The sequence below is a fragment of the Sciurus vulgaris genome, assembly GCF_902686455.1.
Source record: "Sciurus vulgaris genome assembly, contig: HiC_scaffold_188_arrow_ctg1, whole genome shotgun sequence".
Classification (NCBI taxonomy): domain Eukaryota; kingdom Metazoa; phylum Chordata; class Mammalia; order Rodentia; family Sciuridae; genus Sciurus; species Sciurus vulgaris.
Genome location: NW_027632866.1, coordinates 41159 through 46659, shown reverse-complemented (window position 1 = coordinate 46659; position 5501 = coordinate 41159). Strand labels below are relative to the sequence as shown.

General features: G+C 42.6%; 1 pseudogene across 1 annotated transcript; it reads right to left on the bottom strand.

The window, feature by feature from the left end:
- Positions 1–439: 439 nt before the first annotated feature.
- On the bottom strand, positions 440–5082 carry LOC306652418 (repulsive guidance molecule B-like; annotated as a pseudogene). Its single transcript has 2 exons — positions 5078–5082; positions 440–2129 (listed from the first exon to the last, which is right to left on the bottom strand). The product of its transcript is annotated as a repulsive guidance molecule B-like (transcript).
- Between the last annotated feature and the right edge of the window lie 419 nt (positions 5083–5501).

Below are 5501 nucleotides of genomic sequence, written 5' to 3'. Positions count from 1 at the left end.
TTCATAGATTTAGCCTAATAATACATGTGCTGAAAATTAGAATAAGAAAATAAGAATTTCAGTAACACTCTCCGCCTTCAAAAAAAAAAAAGTGAAAAGTGTTAGAGAAAGGGCTTCTTATTAAGATCAGCATTTACAAGAGTAAACAGCACCTATAAGGGAGGAGTCAACTGCCCTTTCCACCTAAGTGAGGGCAGAAGAATGGGTGGGGTCACACTCCAAAGGAAAGGGGGCAGCTCCATCAGGAGGTGGCCAATGAAAACTGCATGCTGTGGCAAATCAGTAGCAATGGGAAAGGGCAGGGGGAACAGCTGAGAATAGCTACAGACAACTGGTCACCTTTGAAGGGACCACTGGGCACGTTGTCTGTGTATATGTACTATAAATATTAACCAGGTATAAACATAAATATTTAATATATGAAAAAAAGTGCTTCTAACAGGCTCCTGGGCAGGGACAATTATACAACATTTCACAAAACTGCAAAACAAAATTGATACAATCAAAGAACACTGCATCCAACATATGTGAAAACAACCAAACAGAGTATGTACAATCTCGTGGTGTCCCAAGACAAACATCCTGTCATATACCTGGTATATACATATATACTCTTTTACTCAATATATTATGAAAATATATATTTTAAATTGTTGTTATAGACAAAAAATAAAAACAAAACAAAAGATAACCCCTACAAAAACACAATAAGGATCAAGCACATGAGTCCTAGACTGACAGACAAATCGCTCCTCCACAGGGGAGTCCCAGTGCCACTGCTGGGAAAGATGTGCCAGCATTCCTTCCTGGGGTGCAGTGCCTCCACATCTTCTAAGGCACTGTGGGCTGCGGTGGTAAATTTGGCATCACCAGTGGTGAGCAGATCAAAGACACAAGACTGGAAATAGATGTCCTTCACTGGCATCTTCTCATGGTATTGAGTGTTGGCAGTCTCCAGTGTGTAGCCAAGCCAGGACTGCATGAAGGAGGTGCGAGGCAGGTTGTGGCCCAGAATGGCAGACACCTGTCCCTGCCCATCATTGATGTGTTCACTTAGGGGGCAGCCATTCACACATAGCTACAGGTCCTGGCTTTCCTCAAAGGACAAGCCAGGTCCTCGGGCATTCAGATGGCAGGGTTAGGCAGCGACCCAGCTGTTGCACAAACACCGTGGTGCCCATGTGGCAGGCATGCATCTCCATGTAACAGCCACTCTCCCTTTCCACCACATACAGGCTTTTGGCTTCTCCATCCCCACCACTGGTGGTGCCATCCACAAAGGCAGCTGGCAGGTCATCTGTCACAGATTGGTCTACTTTCTGATGTGTACACTCACGGAGAGCTTTGAAGATGAGTGTGATCTTATTTGTAGCTGTGGCACTGAATCCAGGTACCACGGCACATTCGTCACTTGAACTGAAAGGTAATTATTATCTATGAGTGGCCAAGCCCCTTCTACTTTGCACATTTGGAAGTGATCCTTGAAAGTTCTAAGATGAGGCTCTCCAAACAAGCCACAAAAAGGGTACTTGAGAGGGTTCTGGTCCCCTCTCCTATGTTCTCTGGCGCCTCCGTGGCTCTGATAATTACAAGGGTCAGGGGTCACTTCAGGGTTGGTAGAAGATGTGGGTTCATCCTTAGAACAGTTCCTCTGGCTCATGAGGTCACTGATATCTAACACAGCAGAATGGTATACCAGGTTGCCACCGCAGGCTTTTGAAGTTCTCTGGGTGCAGACAGCATAGGCACGCAGCGTCTTGCAAAACTCAGCCAAAGACGTCAATGGCAGAGTTCAGGTGCGAAGTCAAGGACACAAAGTCCATGGTACATTTCTGGATTGGACACTGGGCCGGCTGTTGGCAGTCACCTGCATGGAGCCGAGGCCAAGCAGCAGCAGTAGCAACAGAGCCAGCGGTGGCGGGCAGAGCCGGGGTCAGCGGTGCTGCTCAGTGCCAGAGGCAGCGGCGGCGGAGGCGGGGGCGGCGGAGGTGCACGAAGGTGCTGCTCTCAATTCCGTGTCGGTCCATGTAGGTCTCTTGGGCGAGGGCGGTGGCGCGGGTGCCGTGGCGGGTAAGCGCCCGTGGCTGCGGCATGGGCCAGGGGACATGCCTCGCTTCCTCCTCTTCCTCCTTCAGGCCAGCGTAGAAGATGGGCAGCCACTGCGGTGAGTGGTGAGCCCCGGGCTGAGCAAGTTCGCGGCGGCAACCGGGAGTAGAAGCATCACGGTGGTCTGAGGTGGCAGGGAAAGAGAGAGGTGCGGGAGAGAAGATACAAAGACCATGAGCCAGTTCCCAGACCAGCCTCAGAGCGCGAGCGCCCAGTCGGGCCAGCGTGGGCTCAGCGGCTGTAGACCTACAGGAGGGGCACCAGCCCTTGCGAGCAGCATCGGGCGCCAGGGTATCTGCCTCTCTGTACTTCTAATAAGATAAAAAGAAGTATTTCTATCTGGATATGTCATAATTCTTCTTGATGCTGACCATGAGTATTAGAGAATAATTAACTCTTGTGTGACTTCTAATATCTGTCTTTTGTCTTCCATAGGCGTATTGCATAATATTTTGTTCCCCTTGGTTTTAAGAACAAATGAAATGTTATTAATACATCATTAATGTTAATTATAATGAATTTACCAAGATTTTCACCAATTCTTGTGCTTATTTCTTGCATCCTACTAAATCCCTATGAAACCTTTTCTCTCTTACCACCCTTTTAGTCTTTCTTATGCATCCTTTCAGTTTGTTCAGCAAGGGTGGGGGACTTGATGAATGTTAGTCTCCGTTTCATCTTCACCTTAGTGAGAATGGCAGTCCAGCAAAATCCAAGGCGAACAGTTAATTTTCATTAACACTTTGAGTATATTACCATATTCTCCTATAATATCATTTGTTGCTTATGAGAAATGCTCCTTATTTTCTCTTGTGAAAAAAAAAAAAAAAAACTAAAAACAAATACTACCACCCTGGACACCCATATTTTGTCTGTTGTGTATGAAATCAATGATAATGAGTTTTAAGGTTGATATGCTGCTTTCTTCAATTCTCTTTTAAGATACAGCTTGGGATTGTCAAAGTTGCTTCTCTACCTCACTCAAAAGTCCCATAAAGTGAGACAGACTAGAGGTTTCTTCCCTCTATCACAGGGCTGACATCTTTATAATTGATAGCAAAGGATATATCATCTTGCATATTCTCTATAGTTTTACAAATTTTGGTATAGTTAGAGAAAGATAATGAATAAATGAAAGGTGAAACTGGAAGAAATTCTGTGTTATTTTTCTGTAAACCCAGATATCTGTCAAAAGTCTACAGTGACATAAATATATACTGACCACCTTAGGATTAGGCCAGTTCAAACTATGTGTATGTATTTACTTTATAGTTGCTTCTTTAGGAAATAACCACAGAAAAAACATTTAATATGTAACATGTAATTAATATGTAACACTTAATATGTCACAATACACAACTATGTATGTGCATATTCTTCCTACTCTTAGATTTTCTGTGCTTTGACTGGCACTTAATTGGGTCCTGCTCCTTGTTGAGGGGTAGATTCCACAGACCTTTCCTAAGGCAGGAATAACCCTTTCTTCTGACCTGCTCATAGACAGTCTCTTGCTCATTTTGTCTAAAGCTGTCTCTGGGCTTTAGGAGAGGGGGCAAGGGAGTTAATTCCTTTCCACAATTGATTGTACAACACCCTTGGGTCACACTGAGTCAAGGAAGTGAGATGAAGAAGCATAGGACATTCCTGATCCCCTTTCATCTCAGAGACCCAGTAATAATGGTGCCATGGAATCTGAGATGTGCATTTGTTCACACATTCAAACACATCCTGCCCACCCACTGTCTGCTCAGCTGTGTGTTAGGCTTAATGAGGGCTCCACTGAGCTACATGAGTCATGATCTATGTCTCCATGCAGTACATAGTCAGAGAAAGGGTTTGACTGACAAACGTCAACTCATGAAAGACAGAAATTAAGTAATAATTTGAACATAATCTAAGAATGAACTGTAAAAACAAGACATACTTTAGGTAATCAAAAAATAACCAGGTAATTGTAGCCTACAATTTTTTGAAACTTTTCATAGTGAAGGTTGAGCTTGAAAAACAGAAAATTATGTGAATTAGAAAAATGGAGGAGTCAGGTTATTTCAAGTAGAAGAAATAGCTTAGGCAAAGAAAGGCAAAAATTAGTATAATTTGATTTGGAGAAAGAAATCCACTTACCTGCTAATGGAGAGATTAGGTGCACATCTGAAAGTCTATAAGAGAACTTAAGCATCTGTCTCATTAATCTAGAAAATTATGAGAATATTGCTCCCAATAAGGCAAAAGACTCATTATTATTCACCATCAGGCAAGTTCTAAAATGCATTTTTAAATGCTTCACCTAAAGAAACACTTCCATACAGGCAATATCCACAGGAATTAACGGGTACACTCTAGTGATGTCATGTCTGGTTCTTATTAAACATATTAATGAGGCCTTAATTCTTTGCAGAACATAAAATGTTCTGCCTGTCATAAGCCAAGCATGAACATTAATAAAGCCAAGTGGGAGTCCCCTCATTTACTGCATACCGGGGACTCCTGTAACAAATTTGGGGGTCATTCAAACCAAATCAATGGCATTCCACATTGTTGCTATCGTACTCATGATTTGAGGCTGACACTGATATTTTAAATCTTATTCCACCAAAAAGGCTGCCACTTCTTATCTCATCTGAGACTACAAAAAGATAACAAAATCTTAGTGGGAATATTTTATAATGAAAGTAAAGGGGAACAAGAACAAACATTTATGAATGCTTTGTTATGTCCCAGCACATAGCACTGCATCAATTTATATTTTAATTTATCCTCAGTTCATCTAGTGAAACTGTATTAAGTCACCTTTCTGTTGCAGGGACAAAACACTTGAGAAAATCAACTTAACAGTAGAAAAAGTTTATTTTGGTTCACAGATTCAGAGTATTGAGTATGGGTTCATGGTTGGTTGACTCGTTTTTTGGAGGGGCTTGTGGCAAGATGACATATCATGGCAGGAAGCAAGTAGCAGAGAAAAACTACTCACTTCATGGTGGCTGGGAAACAGAAAGAAGAAAGGACTGGATCCCAATATCACCTTCAAGGGCATGCTCCCAATGACATATGTTTCTTCCACAGGCTCCACCTCCTAAAATTTCTACCACCTCCCAAGAGCATCACAGGTTGGTCCCCAGGTCTTTAGCATATGGGCCTTTATTCACATTTAAGATCCAAACCATAATGGACACATTTTATAGAATAAGCTATCATGGTTCATTTTTATTTTGGGTTCAGTGAGGCTTCCCTTATGGGAAAAGGGAAATGTGTGTCCACTTTCCTGCTTAGTGTATATAGAGACTCACCAAAACCCTCTGACGATGGAGAATCACAAAAAGCATTATGGTATATGCCATGGTTAGTATCTAGACTCAGTTATTAGTGTAAGTTCCTGAAATGTGCAGGATTTGGGA